Here is a 22,452-nt window from a genome sequence, read left to right as displayed (position 1 = left end):
TTTGTAAGTTCCGAAGTTTTCATGACATGCCTGGGGGAGGGGGGGGGCAGCTGGGCTTTTACCAAGACCAGTGAGTGAAAGTTGGAAGATGCCAGCAGCCTGGGTTCTCTGTACCCTCCGCAGAGCTCTTATCTTACACTTTTATCTGGGAAATAATATGACATTGCGGCACCATGAAAGCATGTCAGGGGAGCGTTGATTTTAGAGTTTTTCTGGGCCATTCCTAGTCCTACATAATTATTATAATGAGCTCTGTAGATTTTAAAAACCTATTAAGGAAAATGTAATTTTAAAAACAAATCATTCCTAAGCCACTGAATATGGAGTTACACCGTATGAAGTGAATTATATTTTTTTAAAGTAGCGTAAATATAACTGGGAATTCTGACATCTTTCATGGTGCTGTCATGTGTATATACAGAATGGGAAACCCTTCTGTTGTCTAATGTATAGCCAAGGATGTTTTGGTGAATATGGCATAAAATGACGAGGATCTTAAACTATGACCTAGTGATGCACACTATGCGGCTACCGATACTGCTGTCAAAGGTAAATGTCACACGGGCAACTGCTGTATTCGGAGCTAGGTTATCGGTTCCCAAGGAAATGCTTGTCTTGGGAGAAAAGGTTAAGTGTAAGGTTTTGTGTGACACATTGTTTTCCCCTCAAAATTTTATGGAAAAGCCTAAATCTTTATATTTTTTAAGATTTTATTTATTTGAAAGAGAGAGGCTGTGCAGGGGGAGGGGCAGAGGGACAACCAGACTCCCCGCTCAGGACTACGAAACCATGACTTGAGCCAAAACCAAGAGCCCCCCACCCAACTGACTGAGCCACCCAGGCGCCCCAACCTAAATGATCTTTAAATATTTAGGTCTGGAAGGGACCTGGATTGGTTGTGGAAATGAGCCTTTGAAGCCCCCCCCCCCCACCACATTGTGGAAATGAGCCTTTGAAGCCCCCCCCCCCCCACCACATTGTGGAAATGAGCCTTTGAAGCTCCCCCCAACCACATTGTGAGAAGAGTGACTATATTTGCTCAGAGCCTTGAGATTAGAGGGGAGAGAGAAGCCCTATTGAGGCAGAGTTCGTTATTATTATTAGAGGGCTGGTTTTTGTCCTATACTTTACTACTCATAGCTAACGTTGATTGAGCACATACTGTGTGTGCCACTTACTGAGCTAAGCTGCTAAATCGAAGCCCTTGGAACAGCCTTTTGTGCTAGGTGCTACTTGATAGCCTTCATTTTGTAGATGAGAAGGCTTAGAAAGGTGAGTAAATTTGGTCAGGTCGGTAAGAAATGGAGTCAGGACTTGAACTCAGGGATTTCTGGTTCCAGAGACCTAGCATAAGTCCTTAGCCTCCATTCTCTTCCCTCATTCATTTGTTCAACCAACTGATAGCGCCGATTTGCTGCCTGCTTTGTGTAAGTGCTCTGCCTGGGCTCTCACTAGGGCTGTGCAGCTGCAGAGTCGGATATCAGATGGCCCATGGCCTTGAGCAGCTCATGACCAAATGGCTGTCATGGGAGAGTGCTGGCGGAGAGAGTGGGTCCATGCCCAGGGCAGAGCCGATCCAGACAGGAGGCATTAGACTTTAAAGGGGGCGTCCAGATGGGTTTCCTGGCAAGGTGACTCCAAATGAGTTCTGAAAGACAAGTAGGAGTCAACCGGACGCAGACTGGAAAGGAATAGTACTTAACAGCCTGGAGGCTAGAGACGCCACCACTGCAGGTGTTCGGTGCCCTTGAGGAAAGGGTGGCTGAGGGAGGCCACGTACGATGGGGAAGCATTTGGGCTTGACTCGGCCACATCCTGGCATTGTGTTCTTGAGCCAGATCTCTTCAGTCCTCAGTTTCCTCATCTGTACAATGGGGGTAAATAATATGCCTCTCACGTAGGTTTGTAATCATCACAGTGCTTGACGCATAGTAAATGCTCAGTACATTGAAGATGCAGTTATTAATTACCATCGTCACTGTCAGCATCCTCTTCCTCCTCATTATTTAGGTAGACAAAGAGCAGATCTTAAAGGACCTTCCTCATACTACTGTATTTAATCTTTAGGAGCTGCCTTAGCCACAGCGTTGACTGGGGAAGATTCTGATGCCTTTGAATGCCGTGGTGGGAGGGTAGACTGAACTTCATATTTGGAGAAGGGGCAGAAAGCTCATTTGGATGAAATGCATTTCAACATAGCAGAGAGGTCAAGAGCCTGTTCTGAGGTCTGTGCTTGTTATGGGGACATTTGTAAGGAGAAAAAGGCAATAATATTACTTTGTGTCAGTTTTGCAAAACACTTTCTTAAACACAGCTGTTAAAGCTCTTTCCAGAGAATGCCATTTGCCCTCCGATTCTCAGGAATTCACGCTCCTTAGTTTATGAGCTTCTGAAGACAAGAACCGTGCTGTCCGCTTTGTATTTCCACTGATACCTGCTAATTGCTCGGAAGAAATGGTTGAGTGAGTGCAAGTTGGTGGTATTCCTTAATATTCTGGTATTTGATAGTTCAAGGAAGGCAGATACTGCTAAGAAGAAAGAGAAGACTTGTGCCAGTGCGTTAATCAGTGATTTTTATATGCTCAGCGATAATACCGCCCTGCTTAATTTCAGTTCCTTGGTGTGCCTGTGCGGACAGTTGTTTTAAGACAGTTAAGGTGTCTTATGGTAGGTGAGCTCTGTGAGGACAACACAGCTGTGTCTCTTCTAAAATAGTTTTATCCCTACTGTCTAGCCTAGTGCCTGGCACGGAGTAGGTCCTTGATAAATATTTGCAGTAATGAATTTCTTTTAAAAATGTGGGTTAGGTCGTTGTCCTGAAATATGATCTTTTTTTAAAAATTTTTTTATGTTATGTCAGTCACCATACAGTACATCATTAGTTTTTGATGTAGTGATCCACGATCCATCGTTTTCATATAACACCCAGTGCTCCATGCAGTACGTGCCCTCCTTGATACCCATCACCAGGCTAACCCATCCCCCCACCCCCCTCCCCTCTAAAACCCTATTTGTTTCTCAGAGTCCATAGTCTCTCATCGTTTATATAATCTTAATCTAACAAGGGAAAACACATTTGACTTTCAGTTACTTCTCTTGGCTCCTAAGTAGGTGGATTGCCTGTGGTCAGTACAAAATTCAAGTTTGGGTGGAAATGCTCTTCTGTTTAAAAGGTTGGCTTATATGCCAGATGGTGTGTCCAGAGCTTTTTCTTTCTTCCACTTGTGTCCTTCATTAGCAGTCCTGTTGTAAGGGCAAGGTCTTTGCGCTGTGTGGGTACAGTGCTTTAGGGTGTGGACTTTAGGTCCCAGCTCTGTTCCGATTCCCTTTGCTCGTTACCATGACGGGATTATGGGAGGTGCGGCAGACCAGGGAAGCCATCCAGTAATGCTTTCCCCCCACCCTCTCTCAGATGCATCCGTTTCTGTGGCCTAAAGATCCTATTGACAGTATCTGCCTCCCCTTCCGGAGCCTCCCTCCACCCCACCGGCTTAAGTTTAAGTCACTGTGAGCATGTTATCTTGCGACAAGATGCTTTCAGACCTTTTCATACGTTATTTGCAAGGCATAGGTTGATAAGCTCTTTTCCCTTGTTGCTCTTATAATTGGATTTAAGAATCTTTGATTCACTTTCCTTAATTCATGTCTGGCTAGTTTTTGAGACTTTCAGTAAGCTGTTCACTGCCTCCTTCCTTTCTTTTCCTTTCTCTACTCAAATGTGAACTATCCACAAATCAGTAACTTTACTTGAATTTGTTTCCATACTGGAATTGGCTCACGAGGAGCATGTGTGGTGCAGTTTGTGTTCACATCTGCACTTACCCATGATATTTTCTATTTAAAAAGCATAGCTTTTTTTTTCCTGGTATTCTTTTAATTTTTTTAAAATTTCAGCTTTATTGGAGTATAAGTACATATAAAATTGTAAGGTATTTAAAGTGAATGCCGTGATTTGCAATACATATATATTGTGAAAAGATTCACACACACACACACACACACACACACACACACACCCCGCCCCCAATCTAGTTAATCAACACATTCATCACCTCCCATGTTTATCTGGTATTTATTATTCTGTTGGTAGAATGAAAAGATGCTTTGGAGAATTTGACCGAAGTGTACAAACTAATACAAATAGGTAGAAGGTTGTTGCCTCTGGGTGACAGTGGGTCAGCTTTTCTAGATTTCCTGAGAAGTGCCAAAGTTAAAGCTTGGGCTGTCCCAATTTGTCATGTAAATATCTAAGACCTTTCTCACATTTTGGTTTATTTTTTTTTAACACTACAATATCAAGATTGGCCTCCGTTCACCTTTGGGAGGAATGTGAGGATCCATGGGAGGTTGTTTTTGTCTTTGAAAGAGAGGAACAATATGGGAAATGCCAGGCATATGTCTAGAGCAAACACTGGGCTCCTGTGGGTGAGGACTTGAGCCTCCCTCTCCACTCCTTCTAATCTCAATTCTTGCTTTTTCTTCTGACCCTGGGGTTATCTAGCAACTTCTTCCCATTGTCCTAACCCTAGGTGCTCCAAGAGTCTGTTTTTCTAATGTGGTTAACTAGTTGTATACAACACTGTCAGTAGGTCTTGAGCTCTAAGTTAGATTTCCATCGGCAGAGATTGACTTCCCTGTAACCCTCCAGACTCTGTAGAAAAGTCCTAATAAAGCCTCCTTTCAGATATGGAAGAGGGGAGACTACGTAGCCTGAGACTGTGAATTCCATCGCTAGCTAGTATGTTTCTTAGGTGAGTTAAACTCTGTAAGCTTCAGTTGACTCATCTGCAGAATGGGTATAATGCCTACCACAGGGTTGAGGATGTGAGTACTAGAATGTACAGAGTTTAGTATGGAGGAGATGCTCCAGAAATGGTAACTATAATTTCAAAAACAAAAAAAAAATCAAGATCCAGAATTTTGATTTTAATACAAAAATGTGTTCAAGAAAGAAAACCCAATCTAAACACCACAATTGGCTAAGCTGTAAACATGACTTGCGTATTTATACTGAACAGAAAGCACTGAACTGAATCTAACCAGAGTATTAGTGAGACGATTCTAGAATCTTTTCACAATATGTAACACAAAATAGAATTAATATATACAATATACGTGGATTTAAATTAAATTCCTTTGAAGCCAACACTAGAGCCATAGTCATTGAAGTAATAGTCATTATGTATATATATATATAAAATATGTATATAATTCATATATACACTATATGAATCTTTTCACAGTATGTATTTCAAATCATGGCATTCACTTTAAATATCTTAGAATTTTATATGCAGTTACATCCAATAAAGCTGAAAATTAAAAAAAAAATTTAAACATACTAGGAAAATTTTGATTTAATTAAATTAAATTTAAATTCCAAATTTTTGAATTTCTGATAAAATTAGGGCATGGCTTTGGTCATGAACATTTGGTGACCCTAACATCGACCCTCTCAGTAATACCGCTTTTAATGGTTCAGCGTCTGTGGATGTCCGTGCTCAGGGGATCACCACATACATATAAAAAGGCTGGGTGTCTTCAGCCCCACTCTTCATGGGTTTAGGCTCAGTACAAAAGCTGTCTGTGCTTGCGTTGAGATTAACCTTCTGTATTATTTGGGTGGTGGAGGGGAGGAGTTGGAGGGCTAGGTCAGTTCTCTTCAGGTCCACTTCTCCCAGCTCCGTGTCCACTGGCCCTTCTTTATTCATCTGTTCTTGTCTAATGAGGACTTACTTCTGGCAGTTATCATAGACTTCCTGAAGTTGGGTGGGATGCTTCTCCTGTCCTTGCTGAAAGAATTCCAAAGGCTGACTGCAGGACATTCGAAGGAGACTTTCCTTGCCAGAGAAACATCCCTCTTTGCTCAGTCTGGGAGGCTTCGTGATATCTTTTGTTTTGTGGCAGACTCCTGGTAGAGACACAGGACCCACTTACGAGGGTTCAGTATGAGAACTATAAAACCTGCGAAGTGATCCATGGTGTTAGCCAGGATGATGGTGATGGCAGCGGCAGGGAAGGACCTTAGCTCATTTATACCCCATCTTCCTTGCCACCATCATTCCAGAATCGTTGCACTAATACTCTGGTTAGATTTAGTTCAGTGCTTTCTGTTCAGTATAAATATGCAAGTCATGTTTACAGCTTAGCCAAGTGTGGTGTTTAGATTGGGCTTTCTTTCTTGGACACATTTTTGTTTTTTCTTGAGTTTGTAAATGCTTCACCTTTGCATTTGCTTGGTTTTCTTGAAACATCTGACTCAATCTTCCCACACACCTCCAACTGCTTTGAGAAACTCTTACACGACTTTCCACATGAGCCGGTCTTAGAATATTTCACCCTGCTCCCCTCTTTCTTTCCTCCTGGAGCCCTCTGACTTCCTGTGCCATCTGGACTGGGAAGAGTAACACGCCCTTATAAAGACATTCAGACAATTCCCCTAATTTCAAATCCTTCCCTACTCACAGCCTACACACTTCACAAAAACAAAAGGACATACCCACCTCACAAAACAAACCCCGGCACCTGGTACCTTGTGCCTCTCAAAGTTAAGCTTCCAGAAGCCCCACCTAGCTTACTCTCCCAGGTTTTTTCCTTCTGTATTTGTATTTTTTTTTTTTTTTTGGTGTGGGGTTTCTAAAACCCCCCCTTGCTTCATCAGACATGGGGCTTGTATCATTTGTGTTGTGTTCCCCTCCATGATTTGAAGTGATTTTTCAATGGGGGGAACATCTTTGTTTTGTCACTTAAACCCTGTTGTCTCCCAACTTCTAGCTTTAACTTTCTAATTATTGATGGGATTCAAGTAACCAGACGGAGCTAGGAATTAAGCCTAGGTACTCCAGACCCACTTCATACTTTTTTTTTCCTTTGTCACATTCTTCATTATCTGACACAAATGAGAGCATGGTGGGGCGCCTGGGTGGCTCAGTTGGTTAAGCGTATGCCTTCGGCTCAGGTCATGATCCCAGGGTCTTGGGATTGAGCCCCGCATTGGGCTCCCTGCTCAGCAGGAAAGCCTGCTTCTCCCTCTCCCACTCCCCCTGCCTGTGTTCCCTCTCTCGCTGTGTCTCTGTCAAATAAATAAATAAAATCTTTAAAAAACAAAACAAAAAAAACAAATGAGAGCATGGTTAGATTTTCTTTTGGTGTCTTCTCTAGTGAGCGATCTTTTTGTTCAAGTGGAAATTTCATGGGCAAATCCAACATGTGTTGTCTGTGTTTTCTGAAATAAGCCCATCCCCATGAGTTAGGTTGTAAAGATAAACTTGCCTCATTTTAGGTCTGCAACGAAGAGAAAACAAGAAGGATTTAGAGTGACTAGGGAACCACAGAGATGATTACAGGGCAATGAACTAGTACCTCAAAAGAGAAGACAAGCAAGGTAGGAATATTTATGTTGGAGAATCTGAGGCAGTGTCGTAATAAGAGTGTTAAATATATGAAAGTGTGTTCTGGAGAGGATGGTTCCCAGTTTCCCTTTTCAGGATGAAAGACTTCAAGGAGGAAATAGATAAAATTATCAGTAGAGATATCAGTATATTTTACAAAGAAGAAATTGCAATATGGTTGTTGAAAGATTGTTACTGGACTGAGCCATCAAAGTATGGCCATTTTGAATAATTTTGCTTTTTTTTAAGATTTTATTTATTAGAGAGAGAGTGAGAGCATGATGAGCAAGGTGAAGGGCAGAGGGAGAAGCAGACTCCCCACTGAGCAGGGAGCCCAATGGGGGGACTCGACCCCAGGACTCAGGATCATGACCTGAGCCGAGGGCAGACACTTAACCAACTGAGCCACCCAGGTGCCCCGCCTTTTTTTTTTTTTTTTTAAGATTTTATTTATTTTCATGGGAGACAGAGAAAGAGAGGCAGAGGCCGAGGGAGAAGAAGCCAGCTCCCTGCTCGCAGGGTTCCATCCCAGGAGCCTGGGATCATGACTGAGCCACCCAGGCGCCCTGAAAAATTTTGCTTTAATGTGTTTTATTTTAATGTAGATTTTATTTATTTGAGAGAGTGAGAGCGCATGCGCACGTGAGTGGGGGGAGGGGCAGAGACAGAGAATCTCAGGCGGACTCTGCTGAGCATGGGGCCCAACACAGGGCTTTATTTCACAACCCATGAGATCACGACCTGAACCCAAACCAAGAGTCAGATACTCAACCGACTGAGCCACCCAAGTGCCCCCGCTTTGTGTTTCTAAAAGTTCTAACTTAGTATGGAAGGGATTCCCCACCATTACATTTTTTTCCCCCCAGTTAGCTCATTCTCCCTTGAGAGGGTCCACGCACAGGTAGTAGAACGACATCTTCACTCTTTACTACTTGCCTGTTTTAGTTGCTAGATCAGAATCCTTGTTTACCAGTCTGACTTTCATGCAGCAGGCGCCCCTGAGGACCAGTGACGATGCTCCAGTGTTGGCTTCAGTGGAACAACGTAAAGAAATAGAATGTACTAGTAGGATGAGTAGAATAACTTTTATTCTTGCCTTGTGCTGAATTTGTGTGCCCCCCCCCCCCCGCATTGCTCTTGCTTCAAATACTGCATTTATATAGAATAAAATGAGCTTTGACATAATCTTCAGTCAGAATCTCTCCACGCGGGCTGCTCTTCTTTTTTCTGCCTTTGCCATCTGCCCTTCTACCTTTTGTAGATTATCCCGAACCAGAGAGCAGCCTCCAGGGGGTTGGTGTGCATTTTCATCCACTCCTCGTTCCTTTCTTGTGTCTGGGCTCCTCTCTTGCCAGCTGCCCAGCCTATGTGCTGCTGCTGTTTTTATGCTTACCTAGCATTTCCTACAACTTGGTAGGCAGAGAGGGTGTTTTTACTTGTTCTTTGGGATTTCCCACAATCAGTAGTCTGTGCTGAGTGAATAATAGTTTTTGAGGAAATGATATATAAATATAAGGAAGTACAGTCATTTGATGTGCAGGCCAAGTAATCTCCATAGTTACCACTTGATGGAGGACACCACGTTGTATTTCTTAAAAGCTCTCCTCAGAGCTGCTTCTGAAGTTGTGGTACTGGGACATAGCGCTGTAGCTATCAGTGAAGGGATCCTATTTATTGCAGGCTGGATTTGGGGAGACATTCTGCTGCCCAGACCTGCTCTCACCTTAGGACTTTGATCTGTCCTTTTTGGGTTGAAATTTTCCTTTATGAAAGCTTTTCTGCCTTGTTGAGGAGCCATGCTTAAGGTAACCCAGTAAGAGAAAAAAAAGCTGTTACCTGATCTGGGTGCTTTTGACTCCCAAGTTTGATTCCTTTCTGTTCTCCGTTATGCAGCTTTTCATTGAAGCACTTGAGAAAACATATTATTTCAATCATTTTGCAGGTAAAGAAATGGAAATTGTGGCAATTTATCATAGCTTCTGCATTTGACCTTTGGGAATCAGTTTGGGAGTATGCAGTAAGAGACGTCTAGAAACATACAGCTTTTGGCTTGATAACTAACTCTCTTCCTTAAGAATCTACCCTAAAGGGGTGCCTGGTTGGCTCAGATGGTTACTAGTCTGTCAGTCTGCCTTCGGCTCAGGTCATGACCACAGGGTCCTGGGATCCAGCCCTGTGAGTTAGGGGTCCTGGGATCAAGCCTGGCTTCAGGCTTCCTTGCTCAGTGGGGAGTCTGCTTCTCCCTCTGTCCCTCCCCCTGCTCCTGCTCTCTATCAAATAAATAAATAAAATCTTAAAAAAAAAAACTACCCTAAAGAAAGAATCAGAGGTATAGGCAAGTCATTTTAAACAATCACAAAAAAAATCAGAACCAACCCAACATTTCAACAATAAATAAATGTTGATCTTAACTTTGGAATATTATGTAACAGTTTAAACTTGTTTTTGAACACCTTTCAGTAAGTTTTACTTATTGAACTTATTTTCAGTAAGCTTTTCAGAAACAATAATAAGGGAAAATAATAAGTAGTAATCAGAAAGACTGAAAGATATCAGACAATGTAGTACAGTCCAAACTATGTCAACAAATTTAAAATATACTTAATTAAAAGAATGGAATTAAAGTATGCGAAAGTTTGAAATTGATCCTGTTTTAGTGGTGACATTTTGGGTGATTTTTGTTTTTCCCTCATAGTTTTCTATAATTTTCAATTTTTTATAATGAATTTTTAATCAAGAAAGATTAAAGATGATTAAAAATTTTAAAGTAGAAGAAGAATAGCCTGTCTAGGCCTAATAATTCAAAAGAAGGAAAACTCATGGAAGTCCCAGGAATTAAGTGGCTTTAATTCTCATTTTGAAAAGGAATGTTTGATCCCAAGTGATTTTTTTTTTAATTTTGCTTTTGTTCTTCATCAAGGTATGATTTATATGTGCTAAAAGCCACGTGGTTAATGAGATTGTGTTCTAAATATTGTTATTTGTGAAGGGGGCATATATGGTCAAGGTGCATCTTACTGTATGTATAATCTAATTGTGAAGACAGAGCTTTGGAACTTTGGCCAGGTTATGTAGTCCCAGTTTCCTTGTCTGTAAACTGGGATTGTGAGGGTCAGATGATACAGTGCCTGTAAACGTCTAGCTCAATTCTGGCACATGGTAATCACTCAGATGATATTCTAGCTCATGTGGTAAATGATGACAGATAGAATAGTAGTCCTGAAGGAAGACTTCTCCCTGATTTTTTTTATATCTAGCATTTAGGAGAGGTAGTATTTATTTATTTATATTTTTATTTTTAAAGATTTTATTTATTTATTTGAAAGAGAGAGAGAAGGAGAGCATGCATGTGCATGCATAAGGGGAGGGAGGGGCAGAGGGAGAGGCAGACTTCCCACTGAGCAGGGAGCTGGACTCCACTGGACTCAGGGCTTGAGACCAGGACCTGAGCCAAAGGCAGACACTTTATCTGCTGAGCCACCTGGGCGCCCCAGGAGAGGCAGTATTTAACATATGGGTTTTTTGGTTTAACACAACATTAATACTCCAAAGACTGAATAAAGACAAAGTAGATGTTCTGTTTCCCCTTTTATCCCTCTGAAGATGGACATGTTTCACACCTTTCTCCAAGCTTGTGTAAGCATGAACACATACACGATGACTAGCTTTGCTTTGATTTTTGCCTTATGTATTACCCTGCAACTTTTGCAACCAGCCAGTAGGTATAGAATTTTTAATGGGTGTTGCTCTGAGTTCATAGATTCAGAGTTAACTAATTTTTGATAACTGCATAATACCCTAAAGTGGCTATGCCAGAGTTAATTTGGTCATAACTCTATAGATAGGTTGTTTTTAGTTCCCCACCTCCTACTACAGACGATGTTTGCTGCACCATCCTTCTACATAAGCCTTAAGATTCATTGCTTTTATTTCCACAAAGTGGCATTGCTGAGTTCGAGTATGCGTTAATTATAGCGCAGAGGGATTTGGGGTTCTAAAAGCTGTAGAAAGCATTGTTGGTTCCTGGCCTCACACAATCTAGTTGAAGAATAGATACGCATTTATTTTCCCAGGGATGTTTTTGCTGATGTACAAAGTTTTCCGTAGACAGGGTTTATTTCCAGAGAGATTTGAAATCCTTAACATTCTGAAACGTAGGTATAAATCAGGAGAGCAAAGGGAGCCTCATGAAGTAGGTTTACTCTGTGTAGTGTTTGCTGTATTTATCAGATATGAATTTGTTAGAAATCGTACATGTTTAAGTTTCTCAGTTTTTAAGAGCTGAGAGTCCAACTTGAGACCTGAAGCACTTGACATTTGCCCTCCTGTTTTTTCCTGTGCCTACACCCTCCAGGGCTGCGGATGTCCCCCACCCAGGGGGAGAGCCATCCTGCAGGTAGCATCTTGTCTCTAGAGGCCCAGGTTTGCTCGACACTGATGCACGCAGCTGAGCATATCTTCAGTTTTGAGGTCACCAATGGTAACAGGAATGTTCGTATGCTAACAAATTGTTTTTATAACAGCAAAGTGACTGTGCTAGAAGCAGGTGCCTTTTCTTTGTAATGTCCCTGAGAGCTGCTTAGTACGACATACGTTTTTCCAAGTACCCACTTGAGGGGGTGTGTGTGTGTGTGTGTGTGTGTGTGTGTGTGTGTGTGTGTGTGAGAGAGAGAGAGAGAGAGAGAGAGAGAGACAGGGGACAGAGAGAAGACAGGACGATTATGACGGGCTTCCTGTGCGTGTGTGTGCATGTGCACATGTTGGCTACCTATTATGTAGATGCCAACCTGTAGCATGACCATCTCTGTTTAGAAGCTTTGTTTTTTCCCATTAGTAATTAACATCTGGTTACGTCAGTTGGGATTATGCAACTCTGAGCAGCTGACACTAGTTCATACCTGTTTCCATTCTTTCTCCCCTCTGATTCAGCTTCTTGGCTCTGGAGAAGTGATTGCATTGTAACACTTTAGACCCTGCTTGCTTGTATTCCTGACTCACTGAAATGGTCACCGTATCTGAAACCCACTGAGCAGCCTGTCATGGTTTCCAGTCCGTGAGACCTGTAGTTGCTTGTTTTGCATTCATGTTTTATCGCCTTGTGAGACATCGCCTCACTTTTAAAAATTCGATAACCATTGGCTTGTTGGAAAGCAGTTCTTACCCTTGTGACACTTGGCAGTCTGGGTTTCCTTGGGCTGCCTGCAGTACTCAGTGACAGGAACAATAAGGACAGTGACTGCGGACGAACAGCGCTCACCGTGTGCCAGGCACCGTGCCAGTGCTTGATATATTACTAACGGGTGTAATCCAGCAGCTCTGGCTGGTGGGCATTGTTACTACCCCATAGTACAAACGCAGCAAGTGTGGCAGCTTCGGAGCTATGATTCTACAGCCTGTAGGTGGCTTATGCAGGGAAATCACTCCACATCCGGGTGAGGTTCACTGGTGGGGCTCGAGAAACCAAGGAACGGGGCGATGTACTCAGGGAACCTGGGCGCTGCATGCACCGACCCACTTGGAGAGAGAGTTGGCAGAGAGGCGGGGCTGCTGCTGATGTTTGGATAGGAAGTGACATGGGTGAGTCCTCCCATCTGAAAGCCCTGGCCATGTGAGGGGGAAGTTGAGGGAACTCAGGCATGGGCAGGAAGGAAACGGGAGAGGGAGGTGTGGAAAACTTTGCTAACAAGGGAGGTCACTGGTAACAGCCTCTCACGGAGAGTCCCTCTCTTGATCAGCTTTGTCCCTTCGGGGTGCACATCCCGGAGGAGGGTGAGGCAAGCTGGAGGTACGTTTACCTTCAGCGAGTTTCTTTTGTTTTGATGAGTGAGTCATATGAACAGGCTGGAAAACCTCTTCAGTTGCTCTTGTGATTGTGTTTTTCAAATTGGTTTTTGAAGAGGTCGTATGTGATGGGCCAGGATGACCCCTGTCTGCAGCACAGACTGGAACCGTAGAAGGGAAGTTGTCTAGGTAAGAAGCACCGGGTTGGGGGCGGAGGTATGGGATGCTGTGCCGGGGCAGGACCCTGATTCTGCTGCCTTGCCCTCTGCATAGAACCTCCTAGGGCTCAGGATACATTTCCGCCGTATCTGAAGAGAGTCCACTCTGGGTGAGCAAAGATAGACTGCAGATGGCATGGTGAAGCCTTCCTTACAGAATGTGGTTGTTTGCTCTTGTCATGGTTATTTTTATGTCACCAGGTCGTTTTCTACCCCCTTTCTGGGCATTTTTAGCATGGTTTTAGCACTGAGTAAGAGCACAGGGTAAGACAGTGTCATTAGTAACTGTGTGATCTTGGGCAGGGTCTTAACCTCTCGTGCCTTGGTGCCCTAGTCTCAAAATGGGGGCATTAGGAATAGCCATTTCATAGGGCCGTTGGAGACAATGCTTAGCAGAAGGCCTCCATCATTGTATCTGCTTTAAAAATGGAGGTGCTCATTATTGCCTTCTTAGTGTTGTGACACTTGCAGGACTCTCCCATTCTGCTTCCTATGATTAGCTGTGACCTTCTAGGACGCACATCACCCTGGGTGTAGACACTGATGGCGAAAAGAACTGGATTTGGAGAGTTGCGGATTCTACAGTCTCTCAAAGAAGGGTGGAGTCTCTTAGGACAAAGCATTCCTGGCATGAATAGACAGAGAAAGCTCATCAGAGAAATAAGTGAGAGTCAGGTGTTCTGATAGAGTTGATTAAAAGCAAGTTGCACAGGAAGAGTCCCTTATCCTCTGCCTGATTGTTCTTTGCATTTTATTCAACTTGTCAGCTTTACCTACAAAAGGAATTTTTCTTGCCTTCTTTTAAAAATGGAATGCAAAATGATTACTGTCAATTTGATGTAGTTAAATGCAAGCTTTTTTGGAAGGGCAAGAGGGGTTTGCTTGGAGGAGAATTCTGACCCCTTTTTTCTGTGACATACCCCTGCAAAGTGGGCACTGTTTTCTATTTTACCAGAGTACTTTATTAAGTGCCGTTTAAGAAATACTTCTTTATTAAACAACAACAACAACAACAAAACCCCCTAACTTTTAATATGGAAAATTTCAAGTACATACAAAACTGTAGGGAATGGTATAAGCCCTGACATCCCGACTGTCTGCTACCTACAACTGCCAATATCGCTTTACCTCTACCCCCACACAACCCCCCTACCCTGTTTGTTTGTTTGTTTTGAGAGAGAGACAGACCATGGGCACGGGGTGGGGGGGGGGGCGGCGGCAGGGCAGAGGAAGAGAATCTTAAGCAGCACACTCAGCCCAGAGCCCAACATGGGGCTCGATCTCACCACCCTGAGATCTTGACCTGAGCCGAAATCATGAGTCCGATGCTTAACCGACTGCGGCACCCTGGCGTGCACCACCCCCACCCTGTTATTTTTAAGCAAATTCCCGACAAGATATTATTTTATCTGTAATATTCAAGATGTACTTTGAATGCCTTAAAAGTTTGAGTAAAGTCAAAAATGAACACTTTCTTGTTTTGAGATCCTTCCTGTGGGAAGATCATGTCTCTCTAGAGACCTAAGGGCAGTGATCCTCAAAGCAGGGAATGGGGAAATGATCTTTGTCAATGATGACTCGGGGGCTTTTTCAAACTCCTTGTGTCCCCAGGCTTTGCTCCCTCCCTACCACCCCCTCCCACATACAGTTGAAAATGTAGCCTTTGATTCTTCATAGAACTGGTTTGCTTTGAGTGTTAGAGCAGGAATAATCAATAGAGAACCACTGCTTGGGGGAAAAAGTGATTCCAGAAGCTTTACTACTCAACCAATTTTTTTTGTTGTTGTTGTTATTTTTAACCACCATGCATGGGACCGTTTACAAGTATATTTGTTTACTGCCATCTTAACCAAAGTATGCTGGATGTTAGTCAGCCGTCCCTATTTACTACAGGGTGCTTTCAACACAGTTTTCCATGCTGTGGAGTGATTATTTTTATAGTTTACCTCCCTCATTGCCATTTTATTCCCTGCCAACGTACTTTATCTCTTTTAAATCTGCTAAAGGCTAAGAAGCAAGGTATGTGAAGGTATATCAAGTTAGAGTAAATGAACTGTGAGGGTGGTTTTCTTTTGTTTGTTTCTTGAGCACAGTGTATGTTGTTGGAATTAAGGACTTTGTGATATTTGATAGCTTCGAGGACTTTTTGGCTCCATTTCCTGGTTTCTGGCGCTATTCCGCGTGCGTGTAGTTGGCATGTAGCCCCCTTTCATGGAGGTCAGGTACCACTGTAGTGGGTCCTAGAGCAGGAATCGTTGTTCTAACCTCAGATACGGCTCCAAATACAGAAATGTAGACACATTTCTCTACCTCCCACCACGGGATGTTTGCAAGAGAGTTAGCTGGAGGGAGAGGAAGGAATTTAAAAATGTGACCATTCTGCTTTTGTTCTAGTTATTTAGCAGCTAACAGTTAGGGGCTTGTGCTTTAAACCTTGCACCACATTTTACTTGGCTTCAAATAATTCGATATATGGCTATAATTTGGGTATTCTATAGTACTAAAATTTATAGAAGAAACCGACAGTGTGATTTTTTTTTCACCGAACAGAACTGCGTTCCTCTCAGCTCTTCAAGGGGGAATCAGAGAAGGCATTTTCCATAGTCTTTTTTGCCCCATGCCCTCCTAACCCTTTTTAAAAGTCTCCTTAGAAAAATGACATAGTACTTTTCAAAACTGAGCTGTGCCTCATGCAGGTTTATACACAGGATGGACTAATTGCATCATTTTTTCCTTTCTCACACCCAGACCAGGGTTACATAGTTCTGTGAGGTGTGCTTGGGAGTTGTAATAATGTGGAATGCTGGAAAAATTCCAGAGACTGTTAGTAAATACAGAATGCAGCTGAACAGCAGTTAGCTTCTGTTCGTGATTTCAGAACTCACCCTTAGGAAAAAAGCTTAATCCTCTGTCCTGAATTACCTGCACAGTCTTCAGGGTGCAGGTAATTCAGGACAGAGGATTAAGCTGTATTTGGTTGGTATTCTGAAAGGTCTCTCCACTTCTTACCCATCATGTTTAAAATTTTTTAGATCAGCCAACTGACTTTTTCTATATTATGAGAAAGCTGGCTTTGCTTTGTGTTTTCAACTTGGCAGGTGTTTTGTTGATATGTTTGTGGGGGGAGAGAAAGAAGGTAAATCCACAGCTGATAGTTAAAAGATGGGAACTTACATAGTAGATCTTTTAGGAAGCTGATTGGTCAGGAATGAGTTTTAGAAGTGACTTTGAAGCTTTTCTGTATGTTCTCTCCTACTGTAGCCTATTCTATTGAAGGCCTTTAAAGTGTAGTGTTTACAGAGCAAATATCCCTACAAATTGCTTTCGGCGATCATGGGCACATTGGATTATCACGTGACTAATTCCATTGTAGTTTTTGCAAAGAACTTCCATGGGATGTGGCATCTCTCTGGTCTCTGAGACCACCCCCAGTCTAAGACACATCAAGGGCTGGAAAAGGCAAACTCGGGTGGCGGGAATGTTCTTTTAGAAATCTGGGTTCAATTTATTTTTTTTCCCCAAAGAGCACCAGTGAGCTGAGTGACTTCTCATCCCTTTCCTTCTCCACAGTTTAGCCTCTTACGGCCCCGAAAGTCAGACCTATCTCAGGCTCCAAATTCCTCAGGTGTCACTTGAGGTCACCTGGAGGCCCCTGCCCTAGCTTGGCCTCAAAAACAACTATTTCGGGATTCATTCTTTCTTTCATCATGATGACAAATATTTAGTTAGCTTTCTGCCATGTCCAAAGGAGACCACAAATCTGAATCTGACACAGATCCTTCCCTTCAAAATTCTCTTTGGGGAGCTAAGACACATCCAGGGGTTTCTCTGGGGTGCGGGAGACTGATATCAGCTCTAGAGACACAGCCGTGTGGATTATAAGACCAACAGCAATTTGGAATCAATTTCCACTGGAAAAAAAGTACAGTTGTTTAACAAGACAATATACACATTATTGATGAAGATAAGAAAAAGGCTACAGCCTGCTTACCCTCTTAGGATGGGCTCTTTATGGGAGCATTTCTTCTAATGATGGACACCTTTCTGCTCCAGGTGTCAGTGTTTGGGGGATTACAAGGTGGAGTGCTAGGAGAGTACATGGTTCAGGTTTTATACTTGGTCAGTTTCGCTGTGGACTTGTCATACCTTCGTGTTCAACTCCTGTGTTGTTTGCTTTTTTTTTTTTTAATGTAGGTGGTAGGGTACTCAAGCCCTTCCTTTTTTTTTTTTTTTTTAAAGATTTTATTTATTTATTCATGAGAGACAGAGGGAGGGAGAGAGAGAGAGAAGCAGAGGGAGAATCAGGCTCCCAAGGAGCAGGGAGCCCGATGCGGGACTCGATCCCAGGACCCTGGGATCATGACCTGAGCAGAAGGCAGACGCTTAACCGTCTGAGCCACCCAGGCGCCCTCAAGCCCTTCTTTTCATAGCTGCTGTGCTATCCTTTGAGCAAACTTGGCTTCCTGTGCAAGGGGGAAGGGGACATGTGTACACCCACAGAAGCATTTTCTCATTGACTTCTCACAAACCGGTGGGGTGGGTATTATCTTCACAGATGAGTAAACTGAGGCTGGGAGAGGTTAAGCCACTTGGCGTTCACGCAGGCCGGTTCTTGAAGGAAGGTTTGCACATGTTCCGTTTGTTTCCTGAGTAAATTTTGGTCCTTGGAGAGGACCTCCCTGCTCCATTGCACGTCCCGCCTTCTGTCACGTGGGTGTCCTTTCTCTGGGCAGCCTTCAGCATGCACTTGTCAGTTACTTCATGGACCCACAGACCCCGCGAGCTGCCGGGGAGGTCAGAGAGTTGGTGGCACTTTCCTTGCGATTTTATTTTTTTTCACATTTGCTTCTTATTCCCAGCGACTCTCATCCCTAAAGGGCTAGGGTCTAACTCTTATCCAATGCTCCTTTTCTCACTAAGGTACATCTTTGAAAAGGAGGATCAGCAGATGATGTTTTGAAGTTAGAATATGTTCCTGTTGGCCTTGAAAAAAAAATCATGAGTCAACACTGTTGGTTTTACTGTCTATACTGACAATAACTACAAAGAGTCCCTTCCATTAAACTTCCATGAATGGGTCTCAGCAACATTTGCAGCTTGGTGTTATTTACTGGATATGTTCCTGAAGAGTAGATAAAACTCTATCTTTTAAGTGACTTTATTTGTAAGGGAACTTTCCATTAAAAAAACAAACAAATCTTACAGTAAATAGAATGATGACCCCCTAATTTGATCTCTTGAAAACCCAGTTTCATCAGGAAAATCTAAAGCAGCATAAACATGTGACCTTTTCAGGAGAATATGGCACTTAGTTCTAGGTTTTATAATGTTGTTCATGTGCTACAGTAAATATGAGGAGGCCCCTGAGAACCACATGGGCGAAGTAATTAGAGTGCCAAGAGCCAGACTGTTTAACAGAGAGGACTTGCTTGTAATAGGTTTTCACATCCAGTCTACTGTCCGGTGGTGTATCGTAATCCTTGCTCCCTCTGGCTAGCAAGGACAAAGAGGAGGAATTAGGCTTAAAATACAGAGGGTGCTGGGTGCTGGGTGCTGGGTTCCGTGTAATGAAGAACTCTGTGCCTGTTTAGTAGTTAAAAGATGGACTCGTGATACATGTGCTATGGATTCTTTTGAGAGCTAAACATGGCAGATAATTCGTAGACTATTAAGATGGTAAAACAGAAAGGGACTAAGAGGTCCTCTTCTCAAACCGTATGGTTACAGATGAGTGTCACATAGATTATCTACTTGAAATCATTCAGGTGGAGCCCATGCTAGAGGTGAGGGGTGTCTTAAATGAGCTCCTGGAAGCCCTTCCCAGGGTTACAGCTCTATGACTACACAAGTTCTGGGTGTAAATACCAGGAGCTTTTAATTTAGGTGGAAGATGTAGGTGTGAAAGATGGAGAAAATAGGTCTCTGGCTCTGGAGGAGTTTAGAGTCAAATGTGCTAATACTTTGAACACGAGTTTGATTGGTATGTTAAAATACACAGAAATGATGTGGGAGTTCAGACAAAGAAAGAATACTTTGCTGGGAGGGATCAGAGAAATCTATTGAAAGAGGCAGCTGCGTTTCAACCGAACTGTGAGGGCTCTGTTTGGTACTGGCATTGAGGGTTGCCTTTTTTTTTTTTTTTTTTTTTAATCTTTTGACTAGGAACATTTTTAGGTATACAGGAAAGCTGAAAGAACAGTGCAGTGAATATCTGTACACCCACCATCTAGATTCAACAACTCTTAATGTTTTGTCATATTTGTTCCACTCTGAATTCTTATATGTACATATTGGGTTTTTTTAGCCATTTGTGAGTAAATTACAGACATTATGACATTTTTGCCCCTAGATGTATCCATTGGTATCTCCTGAAGCATTCTGTTAGACGACCACAATTCCGCTATCAAAAACGGAAGAAAATTATCAGTAATACATTAATATCTAATTTCCATTCCCTATTTCAAATTTCCCTGTCTCATGTCTTTTATGGCTGTTTTTTTAAACCTGGATTTGATTAACGTTCACACATTGCATTTTGTTTTTAGAAGTCCTAAATCTCTTTTACTCGAGAGCCACCCTCCTCCCCCACTCCCCCGTTCAATTTTTTTGTTTCATGACATTGACTTTTCAGACCAGTTTTCTTATAACTTTTTTCTTGATACCTTACCTGGCAAGTTTCTTACAGATTGAAGATTTAAATTGTTTTAAAACTCTTTAAAATCGTTTGGTATTTTCTAGGAGATATATTGCCAGATTGTCAGACGTTGCTTCTGACATGCCATTTTTAATAGCTAACATATTTAGAATATGCTAATCTTTATTTGCAAAAATAACATAAGGCAGGGCACCTGGGTGGCTCAGTCATTAAGCGTCTGCCTTCGGCTCAGGTCATGGTCCCAGGGTCCTGCTCCCTGCTCCGTGGGGAGCCTGCTTCTCCCTCTCCCACTCCCCCTGCTTGTGTTCCCTCTCTCGCTGTGTCTCTCTCTGTCAAATAAATAAATAAAATCTTTAAAAAGAATAAGAAATGTGTACAATATAGAGAGTTCTATATAATTAATCAGCTCTACCTAGCCCTGTTCATCCTTTTAGTGAACTTACATTCTTTCCCATTACTTTGCGTGTTTTCATTTATTATAAAAATTGCAATCATCTCTGTGTGTACATTTACTTTTTATTTCACTAATTGTGCATTATGCATGGCGTCCTATAGAATACACAGCAGGGATTGTTTTTAATAGTGGCTGGGATAAAGGTGTACCCAGCCAGCCACATTCTTTCATAGGTGTTTAAGGTGAGACACACCCAAATATAAAGTACCTGGCCCAGGATTAGAAATGTGGCTTCTGCCCACAGTGCAAATATTTTTCTTTGAGGCTCCCTGGTTAATATACGAGTGAAATCTTGGTGTCTTCTTGCCCTGTGCTTCAACAAGTGAGGGAATGAATGTGTGAGTAGTCAACTCTTAAGGGGTCTGTGTTTGAATTCGGGCTCTCTCTTTTTTGCTTTTTTGGGTGGGTCCCTACATCGTCTCTTCTGCAGATATCAGATCATCAGGTTGGCCTACCTTAGAGGTAAACATGACACTCTGCCAACACAGAGTGATTTAGAAACGTTAATAGATCTTACCAAGCCACAGTCTCTAGCATGTGTATTTTAAGCCATCATAAAACATACCTGTCATGCTAAGGAATGTGCCAGAGGGCAGGCATCAAAGACGGGCCGAGGGAGTCTGGGGAGTATGTTTTGCTGTGTTGTAGGGTTGTGCCCTGACAACCTCGGTGAGGTCTGGGGTACTGACAGGGAGTAGTTCCTAAATATTAAAGTCACTTTATTTATTAATTCAGGAATTTCTGTAAGTAGTTATTCATATTTGCCCATCTAAGTGTCCAGGGGCTCAAAGGTAATTCTGTGGATGAAGGGTGTGAAGATAGGCTGAATCTGCTTGAGTTAGGGAATCAAGGTAACAGAACGATCATAGGAGCAAGAGATGGTCTTTTAGGCTGAATGGAGAAGGGAAAGTGGAACAGAAAGGCTGTCTGGACCTTTCTGGCTTCTTTGGTAGATACAATTAATGAGCTCCCAGTGGGAGTGTTACTGGCTCAGGGTGGAACGGTAAAGCCACTTTTATTGTTGTTGTTTTATTCTTGTGTTCTCCATGGCAATCATGTTATCAGTCAACTTTGGTGGGACATCAGGGTGTCCGTACATCTCATAATTAGTAAGTTAAAGTATCTGCAATTTGGTGACAAGACACTTGCATCAGGCGTTTTGTAAAACAAAATGATGGTGGGGTGGTTCCACATCGAGCTGTCTTACCTATTTAGGGAAGAAAAGCACAGAGTTGTGATTTTAAATGCACAAAAGGATTCATGTATTTGAAACGTTTTAAAATGCAGAATGTTGCTGACTCTACAAAATGTGCATTCCTTCCATTTTTCTATCCTCCATTCTAAATGTATAAAGTAAATAAGAAGATAAAGCAAATAACAGAATAAATATTAAAAGAAAAATAAAGACACCTGTTAATGAAAAGAAGGAGGCAGTATTGCAAAGAGGGAGGGAGGAACAAGATAAGATCCTAAGTTCAGGATCAGCGAGCACTGAATTCCTTGAGCCTCACTTCTTTCTTCCCTAAAAGGGGGATCATAAAATCTACCCCATCAGGTTGTTAATGAGATCGGAATGAGATAATCTATTTAGAAGTTAAACAGTGCTCAGATTCCACTCTTGCTGCTTTCTTGAGCGGACAGGATGGTACAGTGAGAAAAGCATGTGAAGTTAACATTGAACAGACATCGGTTGGGATTCTGGCTTTGCCATTTACTCTGTGCATCCTTGGGTGCATTCTTTTCATCTCCCCGACCCTCAGTGTCCTCAGCTGTCCAGTGGATTTTATCAGATCTCCCCAATAAGGTAAGATAAGGTAAAGAGCATGGGCTCTGCCAAGACGTTTGGGAGCCGCAGAGCTTGCTGGTTCCCAAAGCTGGGTGTTCATCCGTCCCGGGGCTGTGTGCTCAACTCGTGCGGACTATCTCGAACTTCCCTCGCAGCTGATGACCTTG

General features: G+C 42.6%; 1 protein-coding gene across 4 annotated transcripts in view; it reads left to right on the top strand.

Moving 5' to 3' along the window:
• The window catches only part of PTPN14 (protein tyrosine phosphatase non-receptor type 14), a 175,823-nt gene that overhangs the window by 46,487 nt on the left and 106,884 nt on the right, over positions 1-22,452 (top strand). The window contains exon 1 of one of the 4 annotated variants that reach the window (XM_027610469.2): positions 13,192-13,361. The exons of 2 other annotated variants lie outside the window; for them this stretch is intronic. The gene's annotated coding sequence lies outside the window, so the exon portion shown is untranslated. Of the gene's footprint in view, positions 1-13,191; positions 13,362-22,452 lie in introns of those variants that run through there. One more of the 4 variants, XM_027610472.2, reaches the window with a different exon arrangement.

This window comes from Zalophus californianus, chromosome 10, assembly GCF_009762305.2.
Source record: "Zalophus californianus isolate mZalCal1 chromosome 10, mZalCal1.pri.v2, whole genome shotgun sequence".
In the NCBI taxonomy this organism is placed as follows: domain Eukaryota; kingdom Metazoa; phylum Chordata; class Mammalia; order Carnivora; family Otariidae; genus Zalophus; species Zalophus californianus.
Note: the sequence above shows the minus strand (reverse complement) of the source record. Positions and strands in the feature narration are given on the sequence as shown.